At 37.9% G+C, this 23,821-nt stretch overlaps 1 protein-coding gene across 2 annotated transcripts in view; it reads right to left on the bottom strand.

The window, feature by feature from the left end:
* The window catches only part of plekhg3 (pleckstrin homology and RhoGEF domain containing G3), a 97,954-nt gene extending 75,123 nt beyond the window's left edge, over positions 1-22,831 (bottom strand). Inside the window, exon 1 of one of the 2 annotated variants that reach the window (XM_039667128.2) lies at positions 22,603-22,831. The gene's annotated coding sequence lies outside the window, so the exon portion shown is untranslated. Of the gene's footprint in view, positions 1-7,765; positions 7,834-22,602 lie in introns of those variants that run through there. The other variant, XM_089118392.1, reaches the window with a different exon arrangement.
* Between the last annotated feature and the right edge of the window lie 990 nt (positions 22,832-23,821).

Genomic DNA, 23,821 nt, shown 5'->3' with positions numbered 1-23,821 from the left:
AATCAATCATAGGACTAAATGCCACTAAACAAAAGATGCTAGAATATGATATGTTGCTCAATGGTTGTACCCTTGTGTCATTCTTTGCAGATAAGAACCTGGGTATTGCGCTTGATCTGCCTTTTAAATGGTCACATTGCTAGTGTTTATAGGAAGGCCTTCATTCATCTCAAAACTAAACACTAAACTATGACACACGGTCTTTGTTCCGATGCTGAAAACAAATTAATGCATTAATAACCTCCAGACTAGATTATTGTAATGTGCTTCTGAGTGGATGTCCTGTTGGCTCTATAAATAAACTCCAGCTGGTTCAAGAAGAATCAAGAAACATGATCACATCAGCCAAATATTATCATCTCTGCATTGGCAACCAGTGCATTTTTGTATCAGTTTTAAATTTTTGCAAATTGTGATAGAGCCTTGATCGGCTCAGCTCTGCAGTACGTATGCAGTTTTATCTAGTGTTATAATCCATCACAGCCACCACAGTTGCAAAATTCTGGTCTGTTGATAGGAATTTCAAAATCCACAAAGTAAATCCTTTTTCTACCTGGCTCCTAAACTGGAATAGTTGTCTAAGGATTGTTTAGGACTCAGACACACTCTATGTCGACATTAAATTTCTTCTATCTGAGTCATTGGTTAAGGATTTAATTGATAAAAGAAAATATAGAGAAAGTTGTTTCATAGCATGCAAGCAATAACTGCACCAACAGTAAACTTAGGCTTATGATGGACCTATGCAAAAAATCCATTTCCTTTGGTTCAGGACAGGCTATAAAACAAAAGGAACATTAGGATCCCACACCCAGATACCATTTCCTTAGAAACAAATAATCCTGCCAACCAATATACCCTATCATTTATCCTTTCATGTGGTGGTTTGTTTAACCTGAGCAACAATGGTCAACAGTCAGCATATGTATTTGTCACATTGCCAAAGAGACTTGAGGCACATGGAAGTAAAGGAACGAACCCTTTCACATGTAAAATATTCTAGCTGATCCCCTAGCATATGGGGTGAGAATTGTTACATTATTGCAAATAAATAGATTATGATCCACAAATAAATGTAAAGAGATTCACAAAAATATATCAAATTCAAAAATAAATAGATTAAGATCCACAAATAAATGTAAAGAGTTTCACAAAAAAATTTAAAAAAAGAGATTTGCAAATAAATATATATATTTAAAATGTTTTTTTATGCTACAAACACAACTCTGCCTGGCATTTATTTGTGAATCGGTTCCTGTGCATTTGTAAATCCCCTCATGCATTTGTGGATTTTGAAACACTTCTAGCGTCGAGGTGCAGACAAATCCACCAAATAAGTGGACTCCACCCACCATTTCCTAAAGTCAATCGGATAACGGCCACATTGAACAGACCAATCGTAGGATGTTCTCGCTACCATCAATCACGTTAGGCTTTACACTTGGGGCGGGAACTGAATCTGATTCATTTTGAAGATATTTAGACCCTTGAAATGGAGCTACAAACTATGGGCACTTCATTCAAATTGAGCTGTTTGTGTGGTTAATTATGGATGCTGTAAGTAACTTTTACAATCAAATATTAAGCCTCATTCATATGAAATATTAACTGTGTGATCAAGTGTTTTAACGGATAAATAAATGCAAATAGCTTGTCTGCTGGGCATTTCACTTTTAGAAAAATGATACATGTTTAATGTACTATGGATCATTAGATCCACAGACCTGCTGCATACAGTATTTAAAACTTGACTGAAGAAGTGAGAAAAGCTGTTGGGACAGTAATGAATAACTGGATTCAACCTTGTGATAAATATGTGAGTTTGTGTAATATAGGTGAAATTAGTCAGCAAATTATTGATGCTTTTTGTTTTATCATGAATAACGTGACGCTTCCATAACACGTTGTTCCTATAACAGAGATGTATGCGCTGTTTCTCTAACATTTTCAAAGGCTCATAAAAATGTGCCGTCACAGTCTAATGATCTAACTCTAACAAAATCCTAATTTTAAACACATTTTACTCTGTAGCAATATTATGGGCCTTAGCCTTACACTTCCTATTTGAGCCAATGCAGATGATTCATTGATACCACCTAACGTGATTGGTTGTAGCGAGAACGTGCTACGATTGGTCAGCTCAATGTGGCCGTTATCTGATTGGCTTGAGGAAACGGTGGGTGGAGTCCACTTATTTGTGGATTTGTCTGCACCTCGACGCTAGTGTTTCAAAATCCACAAATGCGTGAGGGGACTTACAAATGCACAGAAAGCGGTTTACAAATAAATACCAGGCAGAGTTGTGTTTGTGGCATAAAAAACATTTGTAAATATATATTTTTATTTGCAAATCTCATATTATTTATTTGTGAGTTTTATATTTTTGAAACTCTTTACATTTATTTGTGGATCATAATCTATTTATTTGGAATAATGCAACAATTCTCACCCCATACTAGCGTGAGTGTAAGAGGACCATTATTTGAGAACTCTTCACATGATTATTTGTTTCCATGGTGACGCATACAGGAGCCAATAGCATTGTATGACAGATGTACTGTATCGCTTTTATTTCGCCCCCATGTTAGTTTACACTGCAATTCAGATAATCGGATCAGTAAACATTTTGTGGTTGAAAACAATGAAGAGTTGTGATATGACAAGCACTGATATCAAAACTGACAGTTCACCATTCGCAGGGTTCTCAAGTCTCACGCATTGGCCGTGAGACACACTCATTTCGACCGGTTCACACGCTCACATGCCACACTGTGTATTTCTCACGCTGAAAAGGCAATGCCAACCAAGTTGTCCTGGCTGAAAGCTTTCTAACGTTGTATACGAGGCGCAGGCAAACAAAGTGAAGTTTCCTGCCGCCAGCGCGCATCTCCGTCAGATTGCGTTCGTTACTAGGCAACATATATGCGCGCTGCGTGCACCACTGATCTATCCACAAGTTTCCGAGGGGCGCTCCTGAAAAAAATAAAGTGGGTGAAACTTCCGGTGACGCGGCGGAAGTAGCATTCCAATGGTATTTTGTGTGTTAGTTAGCGAAGAGGCTAACGTTAGCTGTTTTTCGGAGAATTATTTTACTATTTAAAGACGCAAATCTTTATAAGAGATGTCGTTACGGAGCTCAGGGACAACATGTGCTGTTCGCGGTTGTATGTATAGCCGGACTAAACTAATTTAGTGGCTTAAACGGGATTGTTTTCAACATAAGCTGAAAACGAAATCAGAGTGATTCTGCCAGAGCCCGTCTCTGATCCTGCCAACGACTGTAGTTTCCATCACCTCCCAAAAGACGACGAATCTTCCTGTGTACATTTGTTTAAATTCTTAATGTTCTATAAACTCTATCAGCATGTGTTTGGCTGTTCGCTACTGATGTTACAGCTAAACTCAGGATCAAAGCCTGTGTTGACAGAATATCAAATGTGCCAGTTAATGTATTCAAGCAGCACGACATTCATTTATAATTTTGAATAAACTCCAAAGCACAATGACTAAGTGTGTATTTTTTATTTTAATTGTTTGTCAGCTCGCACAACTGTCTGTCACCATGCCTTGATGAGTATTGATTATTAATAATGTTATTATAATACTCCCAATCAACTACTGCGGAGGGTAAAGGTACTGTTATTTCACCCTTTTGAATTTCGTTGAGGTTGTGTTCACACATCGTTAGCTAGTTTGGATCGCTATAACTTGAATGACTGTCAGCTGTTGAATGAACGAGTGTGAAGTATGTCAAATCGCGCTTTGTTTACTTCCAACCGGAAGTCGCGCCCACTTTTGACGCAAGGCCTCATGGGGCGTAGGAAACTTGTGGATACATGACATGTCATTCAGTAGCGCGAACACACGGAAATGGACGGAACATCCTCGGCCACCGTACGTTCGTTACTAGGTAACCAACAACATCGCGCGAACACATGTGTCGTGATGGAGAAGAAGGTCAGTTGGAAGAAGCTCGTCTAACATTTTTGGGCTAGAACATTTAATATGTAGCCCATCGTACATTATTATTGATGCAGTCAAAAACTCTACAACTACTTTGCAACCAGGCTCAGTTTGGCTATCTTACGTTATCTGAAACTAAGAGAAATGTTAGTGGGTATGGAAAGGAATGAAGATTTACTGATTTTATTTTAAATTATATTATACTGTAATATTAATAGTCTTTCTAGTTACATTAAGGATGTATTACAGCAGATTGCTCTGGGTAATATTTAATCATTGTCATAATGTTGCATTTGTATTTTTCAAAGATGTCAGGAAAAAAGCAGAAAATATTTTGTCATTTTGGGCACCAAAGGGTAAGCCCCCTAAAAAGGTTGCCAGATTAGAGGAGGAGACAGTGGAAGAGGTGGTGCACTCTAATCTGTCCATTTGTTCTCAATGTCCCACCACACAATAAATCATTCGTCTAGATAGAAGACGCATTCAAAAATCAAAATGCAATTTTTAAAGATTTGTTTGAAACTGTTTGGAGCAATTTGTTATATTTTTGGTTAGCTATATTTGTAATACTGCATTAAAGAGTATTTGATGTGATGAATTGCTCTGTCATTTATCAGATTTACTAATTTTAATTTGTTCTGGTTAATTATGAACAATGGGTAAAATTTGGGGCGGGGATGGGTGGGCGGGGCTTCATTATGGCTCCTCCCCTAACCGCGTGTGATCTCACTCCAAGCTTTTGCTCAAACTTGAGAACCCTGCCATTCGATTTTTAATTGTAATGTGCCACTGATATGTGTAACTGTCCATTGTGTATGGTTGCCAGGCATGATTGCAAATTGTAATATAAAATTCAAATGATGTGCGTTCACAGACGTGTGTATATTCACGGGTTGTGTGTTCAGGGAAAAAGCGCTCATGCTGTATATGTTGTCCGTGAATATTAATAAGTTGAACTCTTTTCATCATTCAGTCCCTAAAAATTAAATTTTCCTTCCGCCTCCTCATTTGACAGGGGACACGCGGTAGTGCTTAACTCCTAAACTCACGACATTATGTGAGGTACAGTCACAGCAATGTTATATGGCACAGAGCCACAGAATTCACAAGGTTAAAATAAATTACTTTTCAAATAGTTTAGTAATAGCTGTTTAAAAATATTAAATTGGGATGGGAGAGTTAAAAAAAAAGACACTTTACTTCTCTTATTTACTGTAACACCTTCTGTGGGACTAAACTTTTAATATGGCTTCATTACACTGAACTCTTCATCTGCAGACCAGCCAATAAAAAACAAAAAGCAGCCACAGCATCCAAGTCTGCTCTTTCTATGAGGACATCTTGAATCATTTTCTTAAAACAATAAATGCTGTGATGCATTGAGTCTCCATTCATCATTTCCTTCTACTCTCAGACACTGAGGGTCAAAAGCTTTGCTTGGATCAGCACACTGCTGTGATCCGACTTTCACATGTCAAAACCAAAGCCTATTACCCCATTTTAATACTATATAGTATTGCCATAGTATTGCAATAAGTAATACTAACAGGAAAATGGTACAGAATCTACAAATGTCAACATCAGTCTAAAAAGCAAAACAATACAATTCATAACACAGCTGGAATAATTTCTTCAAGTCTTCATGCTCTACCAAGCAAAAATCATTCCAACAAGACAACAAGACCATTTACTTCAATTATGATCATAAAAATTATTTTTTACACCACAACCATAAGCTCAATAACAAACAACAACGACAGATCTGTACTGAAGGTTCAGTGGCAAAATCAGTAAGGGTCATGGAGAGAGAGAAATAATCAACAAAACTAAATTATAGTCCTATTCCAACAGGACTAGTTTTGCCAGAGTAGATACAATTGAATTTAAGACATGCCCTCCTTTTTTTCTCATCCAATTTAAATCTTTTTATAAGTACACATAGAATACGAAAAGTATATGAAGTATATGCTGCGTTTAACCCATCTTTGGCAAGTGTAGCCTTAGTGATAAGTAGGATTTGTCTTGTTTTGTCCCTTGCCTTTCACATACTCATGAGATTGCATGGCTGTATACTTGATTTTATGCACCTGTAAGTAATGGGTGTATCTGAAATAGCCAAATCCGTTAATTAGGAGGTGTCTACATACCTTTGGCCAAGTAGTTTACCTATTATGTAACCGTTTTTAGAAGCCTACACCCAGTCGATGGTTTGATAACACTCTTGCTTTTAAGGGAGAGTTCACCCAAAAATTAAATAAATAAAGAAATAAACAAATAATCGGTCAATCATTCGAATGCGTTAAAAACACAAATGAAGATATTATTAATAAAACCTGCGAGATTTCTGACTCTTCATTAAAAGTCCATTCCATTCAAAATACATGGATCAATATGAGTATTATTAAGTTTTATTAAGAAACACAAATGCTTCATACGATGAACAGATTTAATCAGGATTTTATTTGAATAAACATTGAAAAACACAGATACATAGAGGACAATATGGTAAATAGAAGCTCAACCATACTTGATGCGCAAGAACAAACCTCATTGGTTCTCGCATTTCAAGCCTAAATAAATCTGTTTATCATATAGAATCTTCAGAAGACTTGCATTAAAGCACTTGATTCATTTGGATTATTTTTACATTTGATTTATGAACTTTTTGATTTATGAACTTTTTTTTACATTTGATTTATGAACTCCAAAGCGTCAAAGTTTTGGGTGAGTTTTTCACATTTCATCGAAAATCTCCTAATTTATGCTTTAAAGATGAACAAAAGTCTGTTGGATTTGGAAAGACATGGGTGTGAGAGATGACAGAATTTTCATTTTTGGGTGAACTAATTACTATTGAGTTATGTGAAACCCATCAACCTTAACCAACTTTATTTTTAATTTAAATATGTTCTCCTATCGCAGCTTATTGAGAAGGGTAAACAGAAAATGTAAACACTATGGCTCTGTCATGCTATCAAAACACTGCTCTGTTTGTCTGACGGAGACATTCTGAGGCAGGACAATGTTTTTTAAAAATTCCTGTTTCACGCCACTAGCATCACAGTAATCACACCCCTCAGCTCTTGAGATGAATGACTGCAACAATGACACACTCAAACTGCAGGTAACTGTACGTGTGTTGACTGCATTAGAGTATCACTGAAAATAATACTCTAAAAACATAGTTTAGTCGTCTAGATATTAGGCTGGGATAGGAGAAATAATTAAATTCTATGGAGAAAATCCAGTTTATAATGCTGTTTATATGTCTATGCGGTGTTTTTAATATGCTTTGTTTAAGACAAACCATGTGCAAATTCATAAGTTGAGTATCTTCTCCTTAAAACTGCAGTGAACCAAAGACATTCTCAAAATGACCTTACAGTAATAGGTCATTAAATAAGGCTGTACAGTTATAATTATGACATGTATTGATGTCATGGCTTGGCTATAAACATAAATGTATGCATGTTCAGACACGGTAGCCTGTGGCTACTCTGAGTCATTAATGCTTGCATTGGTTTAGTTATTAAAACAGATCATGATCTAAATCAAATCCAAAACAAATCATTTTCCTATCATGCTGTGGGGGATTTCCACCATTCCAATCTTTTTAAATCTGCCACAAAGTTTAATGAGCCATAAGTCAATTTACTACTTTTAGCTCACAAGACCGAGGGTTTCAAACGCTGGGGAAGGGTATACCCTTTCCTCTCTGAAATCTGGTTTGCCTAGTGGTTGTAAACTATCAGTTTAGGTTGACATTCCCAAAACACACCCATGGAATGTTGTTGACACTTACCATGTTGAAGTGACTCCTAAAGCTCCTAAAAGCAGACATGATGTGACATGAAGATAGAAGAAACTAAATCTTGATCTCAGACTTGGCTAAAAAGAGGGATGGGGTTAAATGACACAGCTGTAGAACAACAATGAACAAACAGCCCCTCACAGCCCAGTTCCAGATCACATGACAAGGGCAAAGCACAGATACAAGAGGGCCTATTCTGGGAGCCTCTATGTAGCAGCACACTAACCTATGCAGATCAACAAGAAGATACACAAATAACAAATTCAAATAGTGGCGTGCTACAAGGCGATATTTTGAAAAACTAACATTTCTTCTATATGCAATAATGCCGTTACAGCACGCAAATTTAAGTGCAGCATGTGACGCAAGAACACACCCATTCATGAACACCCATTCATGAATCAATGCACATACATACAACCAAGCTTTATGTGCACATTACGTGACATGCAAGAACAAAACTTGTTGGTTCTTGCACTTCAAGCAAGAACATTTGAGCTTTGGATTATCATATTTGAATGTGCTGATCAATGCATATATGGAAATAAAATCAACTAATCTATATGCATGTATGTTCATTACAGAAAAGTGATTGTGTCTCTTCAGAAGCTTTGCATTAACCTACTTGATTTATATGGATTACTTTCACATTCACAATGACTATGAACTTTTATAACTTTTTAGAAAGACACAAGCACACCATTTGAGAAATTAAGTATTCAGTCATTTGTTTAAATGGTAGAACAATGCGAAACTGAATTACGGCTTAAATCTTTGACACAAAATATTTATATATTTAAATATGCCACAAACCCAAAACATCTCGCACTGAAATTTTGGACCCGAAACATCAACATGACTGCCAACATTTACATATCAACATCCACAGGTTTTTAGAAACTTGACCTTCCCAGTCAGACAGGTGCGGACTGGGACCAAAAAGTGGCCCTGGACTTTCTGGCCCACCAGATAATATTTTGGCTCATTAATGTGCAGAATAGTTTAACAACACCACTTATAGCATAACATATAACACAATACAAAAATAAATGTTATTTGAACATTTATTTTAAGTAACGCAACAGGGTCATATTTGTAAAACAAAGGGAAACAAACAGACATAAAAGATTATTAATATAAAATTACCAAGACAGCAAATCAGCTAGTCAGGGGTTATTATCTTGGTGCAGTGTAAGATACACTACCTAGCAGTGCTAGCAGTACAACTCCTGAATCTAGATTGAAAATATATATTTATATTTGAAAAAATATATTATATTTTTGAAAATATATTCAGCAGAGTTTTATGAGGAGGAGGAGGAGATGGTTTTTGAGTGTATGTGTGTACATTTGAATGAGCTTGTGTATATATGAGAAAGAGTTTGTGTGTATAACTATAAGAGATGAAATGATTCCTTTTAATTCCCTAAATACTTATCTGTAATAAACATCTGTTAGTGTAAGGTACAAAGCAAATAGCCAAAGACAAATAATATTAATACTCATAAAACCTGCTCAGAAAGCCACATGGATAAAAAGGTGCAAACTTATTAAACTTTTAAAGGTGTAAGTTGGTCCTATCTCTAGCTACAAAATCTAAAAGGTTAGTGGCTAATTTAAATTTCTCTCAAACACTAAAACATGCAAATGATCCAATTTTAAACATTAGAGGCTCATCAAAATCTTAAATAAAGCAATTATTAAGTGAAAGTTTTAAAACAAAACAAGGAACTCGTTTTTGGAAGAAAACAATAATTGGATTGTTTTCATTTTTAGTTTTAATGCTCGGAACAACTCAGCTCCACCTTTTCTTTTCTTCCCCATTTTATCCATAAACTAGACGCGAAAGGGGGCGTGTTTCAAGATACGCAATGGAGTAGACCAAACTAATTAAAACAGTGAGGGAGGGCAAAACACTCACATGCACACAAAAGACGCTCTTTGTCGGCTGCGCCCGCGTGAACGACTCTCTTATCCATTTGTGTAGAAAAAAGATGTAATATTATAATTTTCGAATTTTTTTTATATATTTGTGTACCGGGTGGGCCGGCCCACATTGGCCAGCGGTCCACTCGGAAAAGTCCCGGTGCCCCAGATGGCCAGTCCGCCCCCGCAGTCAGACAAAGTAGGACAGACACTATTCTGTAAAGAACTAATAATGTGTGAAAGTAGTCAGAGGTATTGTAATTTCTTTCTTTCTTTGCAATATAATGGTTACATTTCCAAAAGGATGCAAATTAATCATGCAGTCGACATACTGTGATAGAATGCAGAGAATGTACTGAATTCGATCACATGCTGTCCCTCCTTTGACCCCAGATATTCTTTGAACTATGAGATACTATAACAAGCTTGAAAATAATTTTCCTTGGTTTTGTTAAATGGTAACACTTTACAACAAGCTTTCATTTACTAGGATTAGTTAATTCATTAGTTAACCTTAACTTACTTTGAGGAGTAAATTTTTTAAAGCATTTATATATACCTTTGTTAGTGTAAGTTAATAAAAAATACAATTGTTCAATGTCTGTTCAAGTTAGTTCACAGTGCATGAACTGTTAACAGATACAACTATTGATTTTAATAATAAATTAGTAAATGTTGAAATAATTACCATTGTGATTAATAAATGCTGTAGAAGTGTTGCTTAGCTTTAGTTCGTGTCAGCTAATGTGGTTAAGTAATGTTAACAAAAGAAACCTTATTATAAATTGCTACATGTTAAACAAAATAACTACAAGGAAAAACTTTCTTTGCACCTATTGCACAAACTGTATATTTGAGAATATGTGCCATTATTTCTGTTTTAATCTAACAGCTGCCTCTGGTCCTGTGGCCTCATGCTATATGCTAGGCCACAGGACCAGACAAATATCCAAAATGTGTATTGGTGGACCTCCAGGATCAGCTTTGAGAACCACTAGACCTGAAGCAGCAAAAATGAATGGTTTAATTCTACAAGTATGATCAAGTACCGGTAAATCACACCGGATGCCAAACTTTAAGTGGACGTCAGGGAAAATTAAATGACCTGTAATATCTGTATGTGATATGACCCCATTTCTACACTCTCAGAAAAAAGATGCAAAAGCCGTCACCGGGAAGGAACATTTATCCCTTATTTAGCCCCAAAGGGACCATTTTAGTAACTAAATATACATATAGAGTCTTTGAAAGGGTTCTGCCCCAGAGACAACTTTTGTACCATTTTTCTGAGAGTGTTGGCTACATGATATTTACACATACAGTTCCTTATTGTGTGCCATCATGTAGAGAGTTCACAAATATACTAGATTTATAGCGGAAAGCATAACAGGAGTGTGTTAAAGCTTCCAAGGGATTCTGTCCAGTGAAGGTTGGTAACTAATAGAGGAAGTAATTGTCACAGGATAAATAAGACACAGAAATCTAAAATAAGCACAGATAGACATCTCTCAGCATGTTTACACACAGCCATTATAAATGCTTCCAAGAAAGCTGACGCATTAGTCATGCCCAAACTTCCCACTAATGTCTCCTTCACACCTGATTCCAGTCCTCAGGTCATTACACACTGCAAGACCTGAACTGGGTATCCAAAATGTGCAGTGGGGGCTTTCCATTACTTTGTAGCAATTTATAAATTGGTAGTTCCAAACTTCTGATATCCACCTTTTTCCTGAGCAAACCATGATGGATTCTAACGTCTGTTTGGATGCTGTCATAGGCGTAATTTGAGGATGGGACGGGTGGGAAATGTTCCCACCACTTTTTGCCAGGGTCGATATAGAGTCGTGCAGGGGTGACGTCATTTGTAGGCCAACCGCAGTTCGCAGCACACTGGTTCCCTTAACAAAAACCCAATAGGATTTTCCCATAGAAAAAAACAAGCTCTGTGATCAACAAAAGTTTATGATACTTGCAGGATTTGTCCATTAAGATAATTATCACATATGAACACAACTTTTATGAATTTTGAAGCCTATATAAAGTCACCAGAAGTAAAAAACTAAAGGTAGACCATTACCGAACTACACCACGGTCACACGAACTCAAGTCACCATCAAACTCTTTCAGTTTTTATCTAAAAACATTTACCCAGCATTTTTATATTAGAATAGTTTAAAAAGAGCACAATTACAAAATTTACCTTTTCGGAGCGAAGGCGTTTAATCTCCTGGACCGCCTCTCACTTGTTTGCAACCGGCTTTTTCAAGACAAGTAACAGCTCAAAAAAATCATGAGTGGGGTGATACTGATGTATTTTATGTCGTAGAATAAAATGTGAAAGTGTCTTGAGCTTGTGTTCACAGCAGACTTTATTTCATCTATTTAAACGGGTGATGAACTAAGAAATTATAAAAATCAAAAATAAAATTTTCCTTGACATCTAAGAGGTCATCATATTATAAGAATATCCTGTAAGTTTCAGAGCTGAAAACGTCCTTGTTAGTCCAATAAAAGCTTTTATTGACACCAGCCTCTGCAAACGACTCGTTTTTAAAAGTGGGGAACTATGACGTCAAAGAGGATAAAACCCCACCCCCGCAGAAGAAGATCAACGCCTACTTCAACACGGCCGGTTCAGCCCTGCCCACCGACTCGCGCATTACACGCATAGCTAAATAACATAGGCCTACCTCGTGATGACAAACCAGATCGAGCTACCGAGCAATACAAAATATTGTGCAGTGCCTGGTTGTGGAAGACAGTCGCTGCATAAGCTTCCTGTGGATTCCAATAGGACTGCATGGATAAACTTTATTTTTAATGACGTTCCAGCTGATGAGGGTAAAACGTCGTCTGTTCGCTTCATTTCACTGAGGGTTGTTTTGTAAACAAGACTGGATTTGCAGACTGATTAAGATTAAAGAACGGTGCTGTGCCGTCTATATTGGATCTGACAGGAATGGTGCAACACACTCTGCGGGTCGAACATGTACGGGCAAATCCGGTTGCCATTTTACAACATTGGACGTTTTCCCCCACGTGCACCGACAGGTGAGTTAAACTCATTGTAATATGCAAAACTGTTCTCCACTCACAGCAGTGGGCGTTTACTTCCAAGTCTTCAATGCAACTTTCGTTTGTGTTAACCCTCTGGTGCTCTTCGGTCATTTCTGACCGAAAAATTTTCTGTTTTGAAATTTTAAAAAGACAGCTTCAGCTTCATCGGAATGTTATGAATCTTGGTGACTTTTATGGCATTGGGTATATGAACACACACAAAAAAAATTGAGGTCATGATCCGAGCAGGCTAAGTGGTCGTAAAAAAAAAATTGTCACACTTGTGCTCTTCGGTCAAAAATGACCGACCATAGGAAATGAATGGGAAATTGAAAAAAAATTGAGAATTTTTACAATCTACAAATCGGCCACGATGCAGAAAAAAAGTGCTCAGCATTGAAGGGGTGACACTCTAAAACATCAAGAGTGCAAAACAGACATACCCACCCCTACACACACACACACACACACACACACACACACACTTTTATACACAAAACACCAATAAATTGTGATTAAAGAAATCTGTTTTGAATATTTAAAAATCACAGCTTCTTCAGAAAATTACGAAACTTGGTGACTTTTATGGCATTGGGTATGTGATTGTGAACTCAAAAAAAAAATTTAGGTCATGATTCGAGCAATTTAAGTGGTTGTAAAAAAAATGAGTCACACTTTTGGTCTTCTGTCAAAAATGACCGACCCATAGGAAATGAACGAGAAATTGACAAAAAAGAAATTCTCTGAATTGTTGTATGTACAATCTACAAATCGGCCACAATTCTAAAAAAAAAAGTACACCGCAAGAAAGGGATGACACTCTACAACATCTAGAGTGCAAAACAGACACACCCACCAACACACACACAAACACACTTTTATACACATACACACCCAAACATTTTGATTACAAAAAGTATGTTTTAAATTTTTAAAAATCACAGCTTCATCGCAATGTTACGAAACTTGGTGACTTTTATGGCATTATGTATATAAACACACACAAAAAAATTGAGGTCATGATCTGTCTTAAAAAAATAGTCACACTTGTGGTCTTTGGTCAAAAATGACCGCCATAGGAAATTAATGGGAAATTGTAAAAAAAAAAAGAAAAAAAAGTGAATTTTTGTTTGTCAAATTTTTTTTATAGTTTTTGAGATTGTTTCAACTATATATTCAAATCCACCAACAACAACAACAACAAAAATGTGTTCATAAACAGCTGGGGGATTCACATGCCTCTCCATAGAGAGCTGTACATGTCATCTATTGGTTACACCATGATTCTACGCTTTTTCTCTATACTGTAACCAGATGGTGCTAATTTTCTTAAAAAAAATTTTTTTCTGAAGGCCTAGACTCTATATTAAACTAAAATAGAAATACTGCATTCATATTTTTCTGAAAAAAATAATATATATAGAAAAATATATATATATATTTCCATGGCAAAAATAAACAATAAATATTGCATAAATATGAATAAATTCAATTAAATTGTCTCAAAATACTAAATTAAAAAGAATAAATATTATAGAACAAAAATAAATTTCATTGGTTTTACTGGGATGGAGAAAGTTTCATTTTTAGGTGTCCGGTCACTTTTGACCAGGAAGATAACAAGTGTGACTCCGAAACGAAGAGCACCTGAGGGTTAAATAAAAGATGTGTTGTTTTTGAAATCATGTCGAGTGCTCTTTGCAGCTGTTATCAGTGGCGCAACAGTGTTGTTGTTTGGTTACCCATATTCTTCAAAATATCTTTTGTGTTTAGCAGAAAAAAAATCTTACAGGTTTGGAACAACTTAAATAATGACAGAATATACATTTTTGGGTGAACTATCCCTTTAAACCCTGTAGCAGAGACTATCCGTTCCAGTGAAATCACAAAACAAAATGCACACAAACCCTGCTCTTGATATACAATTCAAGTCACAATTCGATACATATCACAATACTCAACTCGATATGATATTATTGCGATAATCCAAGACAAGATATATGGTAAAAGGTTAACAAAAAAAAAAAAAAATTTAAGTTTTATAAGCTCAAATGGTCGCCTCGCTCTGTTCTGTGATGCGTGTTCGTGACTCTCCTGTTCAAACTCATTTATCAAAATGAACAAATCTTTTTTCGCGTCATTTGGTTCATTCAACGAACGAATTTAGTCGGGAAAAGATCTTTTCATTTTGATGAACGAGTTCGAACAGGAGAGTCACAAACGCGCATCACAGAGCAGAGCAAGGCTACCATTTGAGCTTATAAAACTTAAACGTTTTTTTTTTTTAAATGAGCGATCATTTCCCTTGATAAGACCCTTATTCATCTTCTGGAATCGTTTAAAGCCCTTTGAACAGTTTGCACTGAAACTGTCTTTTGGACCTTGAACAGTTTGGTTCCCAATGAAGTCCATTATATGGAGAAAAATCCTGAAATGTTTTCATCGACTGAAGAAAGAAAGACATGGACATCTTGGATGACATGGGGGTGAGTAAATTATCAGGAAATTTTAATTGAAGTGAAATAATCCTTGAATGTTCTTATTTGCATCCAAATTATCGTTTGAATGCAGCTTCAAATACTCGATCCCAGCCGAGGAATGATGGTCTTATCTAGCCAAACCATCGGTCATTTTACAACAAAAAAAAACAAAAAAAAAAACATTTATATACCTTTTAACCAGAAATGCTTGTCTTGCACTAGCTGTGATGCGCCACACATTACGTAATGATGTTGAAAGGTCAAGCGTGACGTAGGCGGAAGTACCGACCTAGTGTTTACAAAGTGAACGTGCAAACGCAAAAGTCAAACGCCGCTTACAAAAACAAATAAAAGTTAAAACAATGATGGTGGACGATTTTGAAGTTTGAAGATCGTGTAGAGCCTTTTGAAGCAACATTGAAACTGCAATTTGGACCTTCAACCCGTTGATAATCATTGAGGTCCACTATATGGAGAAAAATCTCGTAATGTTTTCTTCAAAAATGTAATTTCTTTTCAACTGAACAAAGAAAGACATTAATATCTTGGATGACGTGGGGTGAGTAAAAAATTATCAGGAAATTTTAAAGAGCACCTATCATGGATTTTTGAAAATGACTGTTCATGTAGTGTGGAATATAGCTCTAAGGGAGTGAAAACATCCTGGAAAGACTTATATCTGAAAGTGCACCGTATATAAAGTTATTGTCTTTCAAAAGTGAGAGTCGACTCTGAGTCTATGAAATGAATTGTTTTTGAAACGAGTCATTAGCTGTTTCGTAGTGATGTAGATACAAAACATTAGCTCATTGGCCGCTCCCAACAACTGCGCGCGCAGACGGGAGTGTAAACTTGAAGTCTAGAACACACATATTTCAGCTGAATCGCATCATGTCGAGAAGACGCTGTGTTCTACTGTGCAAAGATAGTTCAGCCACTTGTTTTCATTGCCCAGGGATGAGCATGTGAAAAATCAGTGGTTAGAGTTCATATTTGCAACGATACCACAACAGTACAGCCCGAACCTTGGTTTCTCATTATTTTAATGTGAATCATTCAAAAACATAAATGAATTCAAATGTGGATTCGCAAGCCGGTTGTTCCTGAAGGAGGGCTCAGTATCCAGTGTATAGTTATGGATCATGTTCATCCTCCTCCGAATCACAATCTGTAAGTATTATTAATAATGCTTGCTGTTATGTGTTCTGTAGCATGCAAAATATAACCTAGTTATATTTTGTTGTGTGTGTTGTATACACTCCGCGCAGCTTCTAAGCGGGGTAAAGTTAGTTTTGTTTTTGATATTCCCCAGACATTCACTGAAAAAATGGCAATTATCTCCTAAACGACTTAGCTCTATATAATAAGCACTGCCCCTCTAAAGCCGCCGCAATGCGAGTTTCGCCGGGAAAGCTCACTCTTGACGGAGACGCGAGTAAGGGACCGTGTGGAAAGTGCACTTTTTCTGACACGTTAGTTCATACATTGCATACAATTTTCAACCATAGACAGTTTTCAACACTTGACAAGCAGTAATCCATTAATGGTGATGGGCGTTCCGTTTCCGACAATCTCTGCCTACGGTTTACCAATCACAACTGACTGGGTCATTTGACCAATTGCCGCAGATTCGCATGACTCAAAGGAGGTGTTTGGGAAAATGAATCGTCGAACGAATCATTTGGGAGTCGTTGAGCAAATCAGGTAAAAATAAATGCATATTAAGACAAATAAAGTGTTTTTTTATCCTTGCATGCACGTTAAACTGTTTTTGGGAACTCCCAAAATAAAAATAGGAACATTTCAAATGTATTGATAGGAGCTCTTTAATACTTCAGTGAACTAATCCTTTAACCCAGGGTTTACGGATGTACCGTGCAAAACTTGTCTTTGTTTAAACAGGGTTTTCTCCATATAATGCACTCGAACTCGTTTTTCAAAATGAACGAATCTTTTTCCGAGGCAATTCGTGGGAGGAGTTCGGTGAGGCCATGGAGAAGGACTATCGGCTGGCCTCGAAGAGATTCTGGCAAACTGTCCGGCGCCTCAGGAGAGGGAAACAGTCCCCTACTAATGCTGTTTACAGTAGGGGTGGGCGGCTGTTGACCTTGACTGGGGATGTCGTCGGACGGTCAAGTCAAGTCAAGTCACATTTATTTATATAGCGCTTTTCACAATACAGATTGTATCAAAGCAGCTTCACACTGATAACATGAAAGTAACACAACACAGATCAACAACATTGCTAAACACTAAATAACCCCAACTGAGCAAGCTCAAAGCAAGCCAAAAGCAAGGCGACGGTGAAAGGAATACTTCGAGGACCTCCTCAATCCCGCCGTCACGTCTTCCATTGAGGAAGCAGAGGCTGAGGGCTCAGGGGTGGACTCGTACATCACCCTAGCTGAGGTCACCGAGGTAGTCTAGAAACTCCTCGGTGGCAAGGCACCGGGGGTGGATGAGATCCGCCCCGAATACCTCAAGTCTCTGGATGTTGTGGGGCTGTCTTGGTTGACACGCCTCTGCAGCACCGCGTGGCGGTCGGGGACAGTGCCTCTGATATGGCAGACCGGGGTGGTGGTTCCTCTTTTTAAGAAGGGGGACCGGAGGGTGTGTTCCAACTATAGGGGGATCACACTTCTCAGCCTCCCTGGGAAAGTCTATGCCAGGGTACTGGAGAGGAGAATACGGCCGGTAGTGGAACCTCGGATTCAGGAGTAACAGTGCGGTTTTCGTCAAGGCCGTGGAACACTGGACCACCTCTATACTCTCTACAGGGTGCTGGAGGGTTCATGGGAGTTTGCCCAACCAGTCCACATGTGTTTTGTGGATTTGGAGAAGGCATTCGACTGTGTCCCCCGAGGCAGCCTGTGGAGGGTGCTCCGGGAATATGGGGTTCGGGGTCCTTTGCTAAGGGCTGTCCGGTCCCTGTATGACCGAAGCAGGAGCTTGGTTCACATTGCCGGTAGTAAGTCAGACTTCTTCCCGGTGCATGTTGGACTCCGGCAGGGCTGCCCTTTGTCGCCGGTTCTGTTCATAATTTTTATGGACAGAATTTCTAGGCGCAGCCAGGGGCCGGAGGGTGTCAGGTTTGGGGACTACACAATTTCGTCTCTGCTCTTTGCGGATGATGTTGTTGTGTTGGCCCCTTCATACCAGGACCTTCAGCATGCACTGGGACGGTTTGCAGCCGAGTGTGAAGCGGCTGGGATGAAAATCAGCACCTCCAAATCCGAGGCCATGGTCCTCAGCCGGAAAAGGGTGGCTTGCCCACTTCAGGTTGGTGGAGAGACCCTTCCTCAAGTGGAGGAGTTTAAGTATCTTGGGGTTTTGTTCACGAGTGAGGGAAGGATGGAACGGGAGATTGACAGATGTACCGGTCTGTTGTGGTGAAGAAGGAGCTGAGCCATAAGGCAAAGCTCTCGATTTACCGGTCAATCTACGTTCCTACTCTCACCTATAGTTATAAGCTTTGGGTCATGACCGAAAGGACAAGATCCCGGATACAGGCGGCCGAAATTAGCTTTTTCCGCAGAGTGGCTGGGCGATCCCTTAGAGATAGGGTGAGAAGCTCGGTCACTCGGGAGGAGCTCAGAATAGAGCCGCTGCTCCTCCACATCGAGAGGGGTCAGCTGAGGTGGCTTGGGCATCTGTTCCGGATGCCTCTTGGACGCCTTCCTGGGGAGGTGTTCCGGGCACGTCCCACTGGGCGGAGAGCAGATGAGCTGGAGGAAGTGTCTAGGGAGAGGGAAGTCTGGGTGTCTCTGCTTAGACTGCTGCCCCCGCGACCCGGCCCCAGATGAGCGGAAGAAGATGGATGGGTTTTCTCCATATAATGCACTCGAACTCGTTTTTCAAAATGAACGCATCTTTTTCCGAGGCAATTCGTTCATTTCGTTTGTTGAATGAACCCAAAGACACGAAAAAAGATTTGTTCATTTTGAGGAACAAGTTCGAACAGGAGAGTCATGAACATGCATCACAGAACAGAGCAAGGCGACCATTTGTGCTTATAAAACAAACTTTTTTTTGAGCGATCGTTTCACTTGATAAGACCCTTATTCATCGCCCTTTGAACAGTTTGCAGTTTGTACTGAAAGTGTCTTTTGGACCTTGAATCATTTGGTTACCCGTAAAGTTCATTATATGGAGAAAAATCCCGGAATGTTTTCATCAAAAACTTTAATTTCTTTTCGACTGGAGAAAAAATGACATGGATATCTTGGATGACATGGGGGTGAGTAAATTATCAGCAAAAGTTTTTTTTTTTTAAAGTGAACTACTCCTTTAAATGAACATTTCTTTAGAATAATTTTTGTGAAAGAATTTTGTAAGAAGAATTAGCACAAGGGATGTTAAAGTATTGTGAAATTCCTTTCAATGAAGTTAGGAACATCTGCTCCAAGCTGTCCAAACAGCGCTCTGTGGTTCAGGTGCAGCATTATAGAGCCCTTTAACAATTAATCCACAGGAATGGAAGGGTTACCAACACTATCCTATTGTTTGCACTTCCGCTGATTGTGTTTTATGGTTTCATTCATAGCTCAGAAAAACTCGCACAGCCAATACAAACACATATAAACCATTTGTCAACCACTAGATTTGGCCTTCCTTGACCAAGACCTTTTGAAATGAAAGTGTACACCTACTGTAAATGCTTAAAATGAGTAGTTAGTGTAAAAAAGTCATGTGCCCAGCACATATGGGAGCTCCTTTGGTAAATAAACAAACATGTTTTTTCCACTACATAATTACCAAACATCCATTGGTGTTATTTCATAGTTTTGATGATTTTACTCTTATTGTAAATAGGAGAAAAATAGGAATAGTAATGAATAAATAGGTATGTCTAAACCTTGACTGATAGTGTATTTCAAAGGACAGCAGATTTAACAGTCAAATAACAAGTCTCCAACATAAGGCTAAGGCAAATATTAGTCAATGAACTGAGTTTGTTTAGCAACATCAAGTTGCCCTGGTGAAAAAAAAGACAAACTGTGGTGATAAAAGGAACCAGTGCTGGATCTTAGACCACTGACCTATTTCTTCTAACCATTATCATTATCTTCTACTCTGACTGGAAGTCGTCTGGAAGGTGGTAAGTAACTTCAGAAAACAACATCAAAGACCTTTGATTCTTTAAGCAAGGATTTGCCTACGAACTGGAGACCAGTGCATTTTTTAAACAGTGTGTTCCTTCCTTATCTGTCAAGGATCAGGAAATGAAAGAGGCCGCCTGGCACACAGTCGGCCACAGGCATGATTGGGAAAGGAACTGGGTGAGTCCACAATTCTCTCACAGGTTTAACGCACTCTCACATGGGACACATTAACAAACACTTCCCCAACCTGTTAGTGCCAAAACCGAATCAGCTGACAAACTAGACAGGATTCGGGAGCTAGAGTTACATTCAGACTGGACATTTATTCCTGAAGATTTTGAGGTGTGTGATGAAAGAGCACAGCTCCTTGACAAGTACACATCACGATTAAGGAAAGGTTCAGGCAGTGTGAATGAACAAAAGTCAGCAATTCCAGAACAGTTACCGAACCACTTTTCGAGAAATCTTCCAAAATATCTTTGTGTAAGAGGTTTCAGACATACTCGGTATCACCTGATCTTGAACACAAGGAAACAACAAGTGCTGGATAGAATCTGATCACTGATCACCAGATAAACTCCATTGAACTGATCATGCAATCAAAGAAAACTGTGGTTGGTGCTTTACATATCAGACAGATGCTCTCTTCCTGTCAAGCGGGCAGATCTTCACCAGAAAAAGCTGCAATGAAAATCAGACTTCCTGCCACAAGTTAAACATCTGACTAAAGATGTCCAAACATGCCAACTGGACAGCCAGCTCACCTTTTAGGCCTTGTCCACAACACACTAAGTTTTCATTTTTAACCGCATCGTTTATCTCCGTTTTGTCCTTACATCCACACTGAGAGGGCATTTTTGTCCGGCTTTTTGAAAATTTTATCCCAAGTGGATAAATCTGAAAATGACATTTTCAAGATGTGTAGACTGTGAAATTGGAGGTATTTGTAAACGACGTTGTTTTGTCATGTGACACATAGTGTGGTGTACCGACAGATTTCTGTTTATACCGGTATTGTGCATGTTATGTTACTTAGTTTGAACACTCTTCAAAACACATTTCTACAATTCATATGTCCTGCGGCAAAACATGACGGCATCTGGGTTTTAGACCAAAAAATGTAATGGTAATTGAGCGCACTATGAATGAATCAGTGCAAGATGAGATATTTTGCTAAATAAAAAGATCCTGCCAGAAGAATAGCATGGGAACTTTATGAGTTTTATGAGGTGAGACACATGCGCACTAAAGTTTAGCGTTTTCCCACGTTTCAGTGTGGATGAGAAACTTTTAGAAAGCCATTGAAAATGCTAGTGTGGATGGACAGTATTTTGAAACGAAAACACGTATTCAAATCAATGTGTGTAGCCTTAGACATGCAGCCAGTGAATGTGCAAATTTCTAGGTGGAAAAAGTTCAAATGGAAGTTCAAGAAGGTTTTTTGCATTTTCCACACATACACATGATGAAACTTACAAACCCTGAAATGACATGATGCACAAACAGGCTTTAATTTCTATTTGTAAAGATGTCCTAACGGAGAACATTCCTCAGAGATTGAGTCACAAATCCTGCCTCTTTCACAATTCTCTGGCTGAAATATATCTTTGTATTGTTCAACTGAAAGTATTCCTGCTGAGCACTACATACTAATTTCTTCTTCCTTGTAGAAACTTGTGAAACAACTGTTATCTTGTTTCATAGACTGATAGATGTGCTGTGACCAGTCTTCAGATCAGAGGTCTTTCTACTTTCGAGGTTTCTGCTAGGGAGGAAAGTTTCTTTTGTTTAAAATGTTCAAAATGGTATCAGACTATTGATCCGGCTAAGTTACTCTTGTTTGAGAGAGCTGCATTTTGGAGAGAGAGAGAGAAAAAAAAGATTTTAAAATCGCCTTATTTTCAACTCCCTTTTCAGAGCTTCATCCCAGGTTCCCATCAAAGGTTAAATCTAAGAGGTGATGTAAAATAATAAAATATGTAGCGTAATAATAATACGCAAATATTTATTCTCAGAACTGCCATCCACTGTCGCTTACGGATAACGAACATATGGCATTTAACGCACACTTTCAACTTTTGCAATTTGCTTCTGAATAATGCCAAAAAAAAAAAAGTACATTCCTCCCGAAAACCCCCAGAGGAGGTAGATAACTTCAGTTTGACACTTTTACCAAATGAAAACACGATCAAACTCAAATCTTTAACCTTGAAATACAGTTTAAGAAGGTAACTTAGGTATAGCTCGTGCAAGCACTTACCAATTCAAGAGAAATAAAGTTTAAAAAGCTTCGAAAGACGTCAACCGAACAGTCCGTGATAAAGTTGCATTTATGTTAACAAAGTCTCTGTGGCAGAAAACTCTTGTCGAGGCACAAAAGGACAGTGAAAAAGCTGTCCTGCCCAAACTCCTCCGTTTGTTGCTTGCAGTTGTAACGATGATGACAGCCTGATCATGTTCTCCTCCTGTAACCCTCCGCTTTTTTCGAAAGTGATCGAGTGCGCATGCGCAGACTCTTGCGTGCCTGCATATGTGTGTGTGCGCGCGCGTGCGTGTGTGTGTGTCTCTGTGAAATAGCCTACTTTTACCAGTGCATAAGAACAAAATTACTTAACTATATTGGAACTGCAATTAGTTACTTTATCCGTACTTTATAGGCTACATATAGCCTACAATGGTTTTTATTGTTAAACCTTTTTTTAATCTTCAATTTCTTTTTACAGTTTTTTCTTAATTCGCTTAATATTTTCACAAGTAGGCCTAAAGGTGTTCATTTTCAAAACTCTTAGTGCTAATATCACAACAGATCATCTTTTAAACTTTTCATCTCTTTAACTTTTTTCAAACATTTCATCATGTTTTCAACTGTGTTAGTACAATTAACAAAATCACAAAGTGTCCTTTTCACAACACAAAATAAGTGTTACATCTCCATTATTGTTTCATTCACAGTAACAGCCTTAGCTCTTACTATGAAACTTTTGATTTGCATCTCTTTTTGTTCAGTTTAATACAATTCCAAATGATTAATTGATCTTACAGTAATGGTTAATGAATTAATCGTTTGGTAAACCTATAGATTTTCATTTCAGCAATATACAGTATATGGATTTTGAGAACTACAGAAATAAAATGTGTGTTTGTATGAACAATTACATAAATTACGTGTAGCCACACATTATGAATAATCGTTATTGCTAATTGAAATCACAACCACAACCAGCAACTATATACAGTAAAATGTTTTTATCATACATTTTTATTTTGCATGTCCACATTATTTGTCCCCATTAGCCTACATTTTAATGAGTCAATTAGAATAAATAAGTCAAAATAGGCCTGAATGTAGCTTTTAAAATAATACTTTCTTCTTTAAATAGTTTTGATTGATCGTTTGAAAAGATACAAATTTAATACAAATACAAATTTAAAATTAAAATTGCACATGATTATGAAAAGAGTAATACAAGTCTACAGGT

This window comes from Pimephales promelas, chromosome 13 (genome assembly GCF_988280905.1).
Source record: "Pimephales promelas chromosome 13, fPimPro1.hap1.1, whole genome shotgun sequence".
Classification (NCBI taxonomy): domain Eukaryota; kingdom Metazoa; phylum Chordata; class Actinopteri; order Cypriniformes; family Leuciscidae; genus Pimephales; species Pimephales promelas.
Note: the sequence above shows the minus strand (reverse complement) of the source record. Positions and strands in the feature narration are given on the sequence as shown.